We start from the raw sequence: 12,963 nt of genomic DNA, 5'->3' as shown, positions 1-12,963 counted from the left end.
TGAGGAGGAAAAAAAAGCATTTTCCGCAAGTGTCTGCACTTACTGGCCAACTAACCGATTAACTAGCCAGTTAACTGCATCTGCGTGTGTCTGTGTAAGTTTACTGGCTAGACGAAGAAAATGCAAAGAAATAAAAGTGAAAAGACGCACAAAAAGGAGAAACAAATTTCAGCGAAATTTACAGTTGGCTGCAGCGTAGCCGGTCGCTATTGCTGGCTTACTGCCTTGCTTACCCATATCGAGCGGCAAAAGCCACAGCAAAGGCAGCAGCGATAACCGCTGGTTAGAAATCGAAAACAAAGCCGTTATTATGCAATTATCGCCGAAGCTGGAGTGAAAAAATTTGTATAAAATATGCAACAAATTAGACAACGAAAGTATTTGGAGATAAAAAGAATTTAAATTACCATCAACAACTTAAATAACAGCAATTTTTAGAAAAGATGAATTAACCGATAAGATTCTTATAAGAGTGTCGATAGTTCAAGTTGCATAGCGGGATTAGCAAGCCAGATAATGTAAATTACAATATTTAGCCGCCAATTCGAGGGGTCGGACCAAGATGGCTGCAGTGATTGCCTTGGTGAGAAAATTTATTACGGGGATTGAGAGGGGATTGATTAAGGCTGAGGGTCGAATTCAGATTGTTGTTGAGATTGGGGTTGATATTATGGTTGATGTTGGGATTAATGTTTAGGAAGAGATTACGATTAGAACTGAGATTTAGATAAAGTTAAGACTGAGATTGAGGTTCAAATTGAGGTTGCGTTTGTGATTAAGATTGATACTGAGGTTGAGATTGAGATAGAAATTGGGATTGGGATTGAGATTAAGGTTTCGATTAAGATTAAGGTTGAAATTGAGATGGAGATTAGTTTATGATTAAGATTAAGATTCCGATTAAAATTGAGATTATGATTGAAATTGAGATAGAGATTGAGATAAAATAGCGATTGAGGTTGAGATTCAGATTGAGGTTGAGTTTATCATTGAGATTAAGATTAGGATTAAAATTGTGATAAGTATTGAAATTGAGAACGAGATTGTGAATGATTGAGTTTAGGATTGAGATTAAGATTTCGATTAAAATTGAGATAGAGATTGAGTATCAAACTGAGGTTAAGATTGAGATTTAAATTCAGATTACGATTAAGATTTAAATTGAGGTTGATATTATGATTGGATTTTAGATTGATATTGTGATTGAGGTTGTTACTGATTGACGTTGAGATTGAGATTGAAAATGAGGTTGAGATTGGTTTTGAAAATGAGATTAACATTAAGATTGAAACTGATATTGATATTGAGGATATAGAAATTAAGGTTGAGGTTAAGCGTGAGATTGAAGTTGACGTTACTGTGAATATTGCTATTGAGATTGAGGTTAATACATTTTGTTAATTTTGAAATTAGGATTAAAATTAAAAGTGATTAGGTTGCGATTGATTCAATTAAGATTGAAATTAGGCTGATTTTATTTAATGAGATTGCGGTGGAAACTACATATATTGAATTCGAGATTGAGATTAAGATTGAAATTAAAATTAGTTTAGACAAGATTAGGTAAATGAGATTAAAACTAAGATCGCGAGTGACATGGCGTTTCAAGAGACATGGCGTTTCAAGAGAGCTTTAATATATTCCGACCGGTAGATAAATATGTAGAGAACATCTGCAAACCAATTTCGAAATGTACCATCTCTGGTCGCTCATAATTTTCGCACGTCAATAGCAAATGTCAAACCTTCTGGGAATTTCCAAATATAAACATTTAAGCACATCTACTTTTATGTAAAGCATTGCTCAATTAATATGATTTATTTCCACATTCATTTGTACAACAACAAGTCCCCACAGATATTCTACCACATATTTCTGCCATCTTTAATTGCCTTCTTATTGTACGTTTTATCTGTGTTTTCTTTAATTGCTTGATTTTTTCCCAACTTTGCAAGCGTGGATGCATTGTGTGTTGTTGTTCTTGTTGTTGGTTGTGTGTTTTTCCTTCTGTGAGTTTATTTGTTTAATTGGAACTGTTCGAGTGACCCCGTTTGCCAAATTGTCAGGCGGTAAATTTATGTTTTTGCCCAGTGCAAGCCATTAAAATTTCCAACCATTGCCACAGCTTTGGCCAATGTGCCCGGCTGCACAATGCAACAGTGCAACAGTGCACGCAAAGAAACGTGCAACAGACGCAACACAAGTCGCAAGGCAAAATATTTAGTATATAGTGTGGGGCACTATTTGTTTACTCATAGTTAATCGTATGTGGGTATGGATGTGCGTTTTTCGGTAATATGAGAAAGAAACGTGTAGCTCTTGCTGTGCAAATGCCAGTAGCTGTGAAACTGAGAAAAGTTCCCACAAACCTAGAAGTTTTTATTTTTGCTAATTTTGGGGCTAAAAGCTTTTAAACAAGAATAAAACTTTAACATCGGCTGCACCAACATGATAATACCTAAAGGTTGTATATATCACTTAAGACTAATCGAGATAGATGAAGGGTTATATATAAGTGACCTGGTCTACGGAAAGGGGGGAGGTGTCAAAAAATCAATTTTCACTTTTTAGTTGATTCGGATGGACGATGAGATGCTTTTTCACGTGATAGAATCCAAAAAGTTTTCGCACGTTAGCTCCCTTTTCGTAGACCAGGTCACATATATAAATGATCAGGATAACGAGACGTGTTAAAATTGACATTCAGAGAGAATCCTTTTATGATAGCAGTTAGTACGTATGTGTGCTACAAATTGGTTGGACCGTTCTTTCTTTTCGCCAATTTGAGATTCCAAGTGCAGCAATTTCCTTCTTCACTTTGTCTTTCCAACGAAGTGGAGGTCTGCCTCTTCCTCTGTTTCCCCCGGCAGGTACTGCTTCGATACATATATACTTTCAGAGTTGAAGCGTTTTCAACAATTCGGAGGACACAACCCAGTCGGCGTAGCCGCTGTCTCTTAATACGCTGAACTATGTCAATGTCGTCATGCAACTCGTACAGCTCACCGTTCCATCGAATGCGGTATTTGCCATTGCCGATGCGCAAAATACCATAAATCATCCGCAGAATCTTTCGCTCGAAAACGTCACTTGTAGAGTTCGGTCTTTGTTTTGTCGAGAGACGACTCTACATCTCAATTGCCTACTCAGTCCGAGTTATTCTGTGTTAGATTTCGTGGCTGACACTGTTGTTGGTGTTAATACTGGTTTCTAGATAGATGGAATTATCTACGACTTCGCAGTTATGACTGTCAACAGTGACGTGGGAACCAAGTCATGAGTGCGACGACTGTTTTTTTGATGTCAGGAGATATTATGTCTTAATCTCGTTCACTGCTAGATCAATTTGCTTTGCTTCCTTATCTAGTCTGGAGAAAGCAGAACTAATGGCGCGGTTGTTATGGCCAATGAAATCAATATCATCGACGTACCCCAGCAGCGGTACACTCTTATAAAAGATTTACCTGCTCGCTTAAGTTCTGCAGCTCGAATTATTTTCTCCAACAGTAGATATGGAGTTGCCTTATCTGAAAAATCGTTTGATATCGAATGGCTCAGAGAGGTGCTTGCCGATCCTAATGGAGCTTTTGGTATTGCTCAAAATCAGTTTATCAAAAGAAGGGTCTCTCGAGACTATTGTTTCCTTTTCATTGTTTCGTTCTTTTCCGTCCATATAACTAACAAGCTCTATGTACTTCAAGGTACTTCCCTGGCTTTAATTCTTGCAAGCTGCAAGAGTGTAAAATGTTCGTTTATACCCGAACTTAGCTATTCCTTACATGTTTTTATACATTATCAAAACCCGTTCCAATTGCTCCTCAATATATCTTCAAAACGAAATTACTCTCAATCATTATTTGATAAGTCATAAATATTATAAATTTATCGATAATGAGAAAGTAGCTAAATTTGTGAAAAAAATTTCATTTTTTATTGAAACAAGTTTGTTAAACACAGGCGCACACATGTATCAATATATCAACCTTACATCATGCAACTATTGCAATCAATATGTAATTTTCCTCAATAAATTAAGTCATCACTTCGACAGTTATTTGGTGGCAAGTTAATACGTAAATCTCTATATACATAAGTATGTCAAGCGAAAAACAAGTAAATGAGTGTGCTGGCTATATTTGCAACATTCATCGAAAGTGGATCAATATGCGAGTGGCTTCGATGGTGACTAACGATTGCGCAGGCGCGCTGTTATATTGACACCTAAGAGTAGACAAAATATAATAGTACTTACATATGAATATGCATTGTGTAAATGTGTGCTGCAATGAGTGCCTTAAATATACAAAACTTTGTATGCAAATTCGATTAGGCTGTCAAATCATTATTGATTGATATAAAAGTGTTTTAACTAGCTCATAGAGAAAAATTAAATCTTAGCTTAGAAATTATTAAACCTAGCAAAATTTAACTACACAAAGCAAAAATAATTCTAAGTAGCTTATTTAAAAATTATAAATAAACTCCGTTGACTGCATATTCAATCACTTCCGAGCTCATAAACGCGTTTTTGAATCCTTCACCATTTATTAATTAAGTGTTACTGAAGGCAAGGCTGATACACTAAATACAGATACGAAATGAAAAAAAGAAATTAGAGAAAAAAGTCTCATCAACTGAGTTCTTTCATTAAGACAATGCTTGATCAAGTAACCTTATATTGAGGTTCTTTCGTCATCTAAGGCAATACATTGTTGCTAAGGATTATCATCCGATGACTGGGGCAAGAGCCGAGAAAAGGTCTTGAATCTAGTCGAATCAAGATTGGCAAGAGGCACGTTCGTGGTAACTATTGGGGTTAAAATTTAATATTATTAACTAAGGATGAGCACATATCTACCATCTGATCAAATTCAACCCGGACTGACACTAATAAATCTTTATTATATCTTTCAAAATAAGCTCCTTTTAACTCAACTATACAATAATGGCAACGCTTATTCCAATTTGCCACACACTTGTTATAAGACTCGGCTGGGATGACTTTCAGTGAATTTTGGTATTTTCGGTTTCGGCGCATTTTCGGAGTGGCATTCGTTAAATTGTCACTTCAAATATTCAAAAACATACATCTCGCCACCAGTAATGAATGTGAGGCTTTCAGCTACCTTGTCAAGCATCTTTTTTTGCAACCCGTTTTAACAAAAGATTCAGGTTTTTTTAGAGCGAGTACAGCCTTGACATTCTTCATACCCAAAACATTAACTAAAATGTGTTGAATCAATTAATAAGAAATGTTGAGATCGTCTAATGTTAATGGAGCTCCTTGCTGATTCCCTTTGATGATTCCATTGGAAGCAAACAACACTTTTTAGCAAGCTCGTTATTCAATTTTGTTTTCCATGGTAAAAATCGCCAGACAAACCTTTCGTGAGGTAAATAAACAGCTGCCAAATACGCACTAATTGACATGTGGAGATCAAACATCACAGGAACATAAAGAAATTTGTACCAATCAAAGAGGAATACTATATATTTATCTGTTTGATTTGTGCACGCAGTTCAAGCGGACCCATTCTGGTCAAGTTTAATTGTCTCCGCAAATTCGCAGTTAAAGTGCTTAAGGGATTGTTACTGCCGATCCTAACTCATCAGGGCTTAGGTTGAAACTTCACAAACTGTCAAGCTGAAGGTCAAGGAAGCAAGGCGGTATGCAGTAAGTTAAGGAGTAGTTGTAATCTGCTAGCATTATTTGGTTGAAGCGAAACCCCTCCGAGGGATATCGAAAAGGATTTCATAAAATATGCTGTCGATACAGAACCTTTTTATTATCATTTTTATTGGTTTCTCGAAGAATGAAATTTGAGATTCACAGAGAGTTCGTCAACATTTTCTCGCTTCTTGCCTTGAGAAGTAATGCTCTCACGCTAAATGATATTGAATTATGTTTGATGTTTAAGGAAATAATTTTCACCAAATATTTAGAAGGGAAGAAAGCGGGTTTATCTTAAACAAAATTTTGGGCCTAAGAAAAGTGTAAGCACTATTGGTTCCAAAATCACTTAATTTTTTCGAAAAACAGCGTCGCGTCAACGTTTGTGAAACAATGCTTTCCGACTACCAGGATGTAATGAAACGTACTATTACTGGCGATGAGTCTTAGTTTTCTATAATTTTCGAAAATAAGAACTTGTAATCAATCGGCTGAATTTCGTGGCAAAAATGATTACGAATCAATTTTCGATACAAACCACGGCAAAGCAGGTCAAAAATCAAGGTTATGTTGATAGTTTTCTGCGATTATCGAGGTGTGGTGCACTCCGAATTTTTTCCGTCCAGCCAAACCGTCAACAAGGAATACTATTCGAGTGTTATGCGTCGTTTGCGCGAAGCTATTCGTAAAAAGAGGCCGGAATTATGGACCGACAACTCTACGCTTTTACACCACGATAATGCACCATCTCATACTGCATTGATTCTTCATGAATTTTTGGCCAAATTTTCAACCAATATCGTGACGCAACCAACGTATTTGCCTGATTCAGATCCATGTGATTTCTGGCTATTCACCAAACTCAAACGACCGCTTCGGAGAAACTGTTTTGAGCCAATTGAAGGCATGAAACCTGAATCGCTACACGCATTAAGGGCTATTCCGAAAATTAACAACCGTTTTGAGGATTGTGAAAAACGTTGGCACAAGTATATTGGAGCCGAGGGAGATTACTTTGAGGGGGACGACATGGATTTCGAAGAATAAAATAAAAATTTTAAAATTATGAACTACTATTTTCCGCTCATAGTAATGCGAACAAGTTTCGTTAATAATGAAAAAGTCGTAAATAGTTTACAAGATAATGCTACACTGAAGCAACAGTCAAAAAAAAAATCTGAAGATACCTGCGATAGTTTTCTGATTTGCAAAATGCAATTTCGTTGAAAAAGCGTTTAAAGTTTTACGCGATTAAGCTGACTTACCCAAATGCTTCGACACTGCAGCAGTTTAGACCGGAAATTTTTTTCTATTTTTTTCTATCCACTATTGCACTAATTGAATAATATTTTTATGACCCTAAACTGAGCCAAAATCAAAATTTGTTCGTTTTTCCTTACTCTTAGATTGGCCTAACCTCTTAACCTAGTGTAAGACACAATTTAATATACCGACAATTAGCTCGTGTTTACAACAGTTATTTCGAGGCAGAGCTCGTAATTAACCGCTCATAAAAGCAAAATGTTGCAAGCAACGAAACATATCCTCACACTTGCAAATTGTATATACATATGTATGTGTGAAAGTACACGCACAGCTAACACCTGGACGACAAACAAACTTACTATATAATCATTTATAGATGCACATATACATATATGCTGTGTGTATGTATGTACACACTTTCATGGAAAGACATATGCACAATAAAGAAATTACGAAATCGCGTTAAAATTAGGTTACCAAGTAAGTAAGCGAGTTTACTGCTTATTATTATCACCGTTATTGCACCGCTTGTTGTTGTGATTTTTCATACACACACACACACACACACACACATACATAAGCGCGTATTCGCCTAGCGGGTAATTTGACTTTTTAATTGATAGATCCAGTTTGTTATGTTCGCCAGTCAACGCTGGCTATTTTGGCCATAATCGCCTAACTAACGGTGCACGAGTATAAGCGGTGGCGCGCTTGGATTTTGTGAATGGAAGACTTGTCTCAGCGCTGCCTCCAACCATGCCGGGCGTTACATATTATCAGCGGCCAATATGCGCTCATGTCAATACATTTGCTTATGTAACCGCGTTGAGCGTTATGCTAGCACACACACGTACATAGAAATGTAGCTTTATGATGCATATCTCAGGCTTATTAGAAAATTTGATAAAACATTTTTCACCGCATTTTCAAAAGTAATCAAAATTGATTTTGATTAAATGGTTGTCAACTAGCTGGTTGATGAAAAAATAACAAAAACAACACAACGCTACGTGTTTTTAGCCACAACGCATGTAATTGAAAGCTTGCAAAACATTTACACAATTTATTCTGCCGCGTTGCGTATACGCCACGGTGTGCCGCTCCCAAATGAATGCCAGGCTCGCACGGCGCTGACACACACGCACACACATTCACACGCTTATTGTGCTGATTAAATGATTAAAGACAAAAAATTGTTACCTTAATTAGCGCCACATTTAAAAAGATTTTGAAAAAAAAATTTAAAAAAATTAAAAAAAAAATTAAAAAAATTAATCAAAATTAAAAAAATTAATCAAAATTAAAAAAACTAAACAATTAAAAAAAATTTAAATGTGTGAAACTGCGAATAATTCGCAATGAAAAAGTCACAAAAGTTTTGACAAGTAATTATTTTTGTGTTCCATGAGAACGAGTCTCTCTACTCTGTGAGTTACGCAGTTCAAGGATATAACCGTCACATTCGTGTAGTCTTGCGATACGCAAATTATGATTTGGCGCTCCAGATAGTGTGACAGCCAATTCTGCAAAATTCAAAAAGTTTTTTTGCGCTCTAAATGAATATGTGTGCGTGTGTATATGTATTTGTGTAAGCCAATTTACTGATCGAACCAATTTATTTTGTAGTTTTTAGAATGTTGCACTTACTTCTTTATCGCTGGCATAGGCATAAATATATACATGTGTATGTATGTATATAAACATGCACAAGCATTAACCGGTGTATACAATATATATATAAGTATAGACTTTATAAATATATATACATTAACGGTGCAATTTTTCGCACGCCGCCCAAAAGTGATCTACGGTTTGTCATGATCAGTTCGACGTTCAACTGACAGGTGGGATGGACAGTGCGTGGTTTTTTAATGGCTAATCCGCTTGTTGTTGTAATTTTTTGGTTTCCACAACAAACGCACAGTGGAGAAAATTTTAAATATAGTGAAAATGAACATCGATGATAAATAATTTTCTTAATAGTCGCTTCTACAGACACCAGTTCCAGTTGCAACTTCATCAAAAATCACTAACAGACAGCAAAGTATTTCGGTAGCTTGAGAGTAGCGAGACCTATTTTTTTAATGATGTATTTCTACAAGATCTAGTAAAAGCAAAGGCATTACATTTGGATTAAATTGAAGCTTTTGTTTGACATAGTTAGAATATAATCCGATTTATATCCAATATGGATAGTTTTGTGCGATAATGTGTCACCATTTTGTAATGTCACTCTCACCGCAACTTTCTTTCTATTGGCAAAAACTTCACAATTATTTGGTTTGACTCACCGCGATTCGACCACAGCCGTTCTCACTTGATGTTGACGTAAGCGATCCACATTTCAAGCAACTTTGTCATTAAAAATTACTGGATCGGAATCGACGAATCTAAAATTTTATGCATGATTGCGTATTACAATATCAGTATCATAAACACTATTCCTACTTACAGCTGCCTGGTTTCGTTTTTTCCTTTCATAAAGAAAAACTCTCAAATAAGGTGCATAATCTCTTTGATGGCGACCATCTTTGACGCATTCTAAAACAGCACTGAGTCATTCAATCACAAATCTGCATGGAAAGTTATTCATTACGAAATCTTTTCTTTCTATATAGCATGGTCAGTAATTGGAAAAAATAATCTGACCCGATTTGACTCGAACTGAGAACGTTCAATTTCACGTATCGTCTTTAAAATAGGCCAATAAAGCAAATACGATCTCGTATAACAGATCAATTGATTCATATTATATTGAGATTATTTTGCTGTTTGAAGAGGAAAAGCAGTTGAAGCAAAAACTTGGCTTGGTGATGACTTTCCGGACACTGCTATGTTTAAACGAGATGAAATGAGCGCCGAAGACGGTGAACGCAGTGGACGCCCAAAGCAGTTATTTACCGACGAAAACATCGATAAAGTCCAAAAAAAATTTTTAAATGACCGTAAAAAGAAGTTGTTCAAGATGACAAGCACTCTGAAGAGATCTACTGAATAATATAAGAAACTTTGTGCAAAGTCGGCACCCACTTTGCTCACTTTTGACCAAAAAACACGACGAGTTGATGATTTCAAACTGTGTTTGGAGATGTTCGAACGTAATAAACTCTAGTTTTTGCGTCGATATTTAACAATGAGTGAATCATGGCTGCATCATTTCACTCCGAAGTCTAATCGACAGTCATCCGAATGAACTGACAAGATGAACCCGCTCCAAAACATGAAAAAACGTAACAGTCGGCTAGCAAGGTTATGGCATCTGTATTTTGGGATGTCCATGGAATAGCTTTTATTGACTACCTTGAAAGCGAAAGAACCGTCAACAGCGACTATTCCATAGAGTTGTTGGACCATTTAGAGGTTGAAATTGCCGAAAAACTTCCGCATTTAAAGAAAAAGTAAGTGCTTTCACCAAGCCAATGCAAAGTGTTACAAATCAGTGAAAATGATAAAAAAGAATACACGAATTGGGCTTTGGATTGCTTCCGCATCCATCGTGTTCACCAGATCTGGACTCCAGCGACTATTTCCTGTTCTCAGATCTCAAAAAAAGCGCACTGGGAAGAATTTTTCGTCGAATGGATAAGAGATTGCCGAAGCTGAGACCTATTTTGAAGGAAAGAACTACAAAATGGTATCAGAAAGCTGGAGGGTATCACCCTCAAAAGGAACTGTGTTGAATAAAAAAGCGTATTAAGCCAAAAAAAAGTGTTTTACTATGGTAGACCAGGGACTTTTCAACTGACCTTTTAAAAATAGCAACGCATAATTCAATTTTCTTTACACTTAAGTTACGCTTTCTGATTCTCTCGGTTTCGGCTAATTTTTAGAGCGCCATTCGTTAGATTGTTGGACAGTTTAAACGCCATATATGTACATAAACCCACGTATCGATCACAGTATCCATTCATTTGATGAATGTAAGGTCCTCAGCTACGTTTTCAAGCCAGCGGATACGGAGTCTAACATTAGCACGCTTCATGCCCAAAACATTTCTGAGCCGATCCATAAGAAATGTTGAGTTCCTCTACTATGTCTCTGAGGCCAACACTACGAGATCAAACTTCACACGAACTTAAAAAAGCAGTCTCGGAAAACAGTTTTATTGATTACATAAACCAAGAGAAGTTCACATAATATGATTTATTAAATTGAGTAACTCTTGGAACCAAAAAAGTATTCAGTGAAAAATCGTAAATGGACCAACTATGCCTACCGTGCAAGCAACTTCATTATCGCCGTTGCCATTTTGCTCTCGAATCACCCGCGTCAATCGGTCCGCAATGAACGCTGCTGTCACAAATCGGATTTCTGTCAAGTTTTTGACATGGGTGTGTTGCAGCGGAGCGTATTTACGCATGCGTGGTAAGTGGGCGTCGATGCAGGCATAGAAAAATTGGTCATTTAATTGCATAGAAGTACATGAGATATTGCATAGAGCAACTTTTAATATTTAATTACATTGCGCTTGCAATTGCAGCCAAAAAATTGTCAAATTCCTTAGAGCTTGCTCAAACACATTTGTTATTATTTATTGATAGGTTAATTACACAAAATTTTTTTGGTGCAATAATTGGTCATATGTAAAACTTTGTTGGTAGTCAAGAACTCAATTGTGGCCTAAATTAACAGTAGAGATTATAACAGGTGTGTGTCTTAATGTTAAGCGACTTTGTTAGTAATGCGCAGAGTCATAGCCGAAGTTTACGTTCAATAACCCGTTTGATCCTAAATTCACTAACAATAATTCCCATTCTCCTTAATTCTAGGGTAGTTGCTTCAACCTACAATCTTCCCTGAGGGGAGAATTTAATCTTAAATAAGATTAGAGAAACATGTACAGGGTTTTTTCCGTAAAGTGATAGGACTGAGTCGATTTTTAATTTTATTTATTAAATTTATTGAACCATTCGTTACAATTATTTAAAAACTTTCAAAATAGGCTCCTTCTGCGTCGATGCAGCGCTGTCAGCGCGATTTCCAAGCATTGAAGGCGTCACAGAAATCATTCTCCGGAATAGACTTAAGAGCCAAGGTGCTTGGATCCTCTCTGTCGTCGCAAAATGCTTGCAAGGAAACAAAAAAAGTCCGGGGAGCCACATCTGGACTCTAAACCTGTAAGTGTTGGGATGCTGACTTTGGTTAGGTAGCTGTTCACAAGAAAGGCGGTGTGAGCCGGGGCGTTGTCGTGGTGGAACTTCCAATCGACTGCGATGTCTTGTCGAACCCTATTGACCCTTCGTTTGAGTCTCTTGAAGACTTCCACATAAAACTTGGAGTTGACTGTTTGTCCAGGATAAACAAATTCATGGTGGACGATGGCTTTTATGTTAAAATATGTTAAAAAAGACAATGAGCATCGTTTTCACTTTGGATTTGCTCATTCTTCTCTTTTTGGCAAGGATACGCCGGCGGTGTGCCACTCGGAACATTGTCCCTTTGTCACACCTCTTTTTACTAAAGCAACATCTGGATAAGCCTGCTTGATCATTTCAAAATCTATTTAGCAGATTTACCAAGTTTCCGAGCTCTAGCGAACGCTGCATTTTCGGTTTGCACCACTCACAGAAACATGTCAGGCGAAAATGTTTGACCTGATTCTTCAGGTGCTCGGAGATAACTGACCAGCCGCTCTTTCGTTAGCTAGGAACGCCCTCTACCAAATCCAGTTGGTGCGGGCACGCTCCGGAGTACAGTCGCGGCGGAAGAAAATCAGTCCTATTACTTTCCGAAAAAACGCTGTAGGTCAATACATATGGTTGGTTAGTTGGTAAGGGATATGCAGGAGCGCCAGACCGCGGCGGCAACACTTAGGCCATCATTAGAGCCATTGTACTCCCGAGTGATAACCAAGTATGCCTTATGCAGCAACTCAGTGTATTTGGTAGAAACCTGATTTTTATTATACTCCAGCTACCCAATGTCTATTAAGTTGAAGAACTGGATGGATCTTATAGGCAAGTGCCCTGTGAACTAAGTATATTTTTGCCTAAAAGTATAACCTTTGGAAGTGCTCTGTTCCTAAT

Source organism: Bactrocera tryoni, chromosome 5, assembly GCF_016617805.1.
Source record: "Bactrocera tryoni isolate S06 chromosome 5, CSIRO_BtryS06_freeze2, whole genome shotgun sequence".
NCBI classification, from domain to species: Eukaryota; Metazoa; Arthropoda; class Insecta; order Diptera; family Tephritidae; genus Bactrocera; species Bactrocera tryoni.
Note: the sequence above shows the minus strand (reverse complement) of the source record.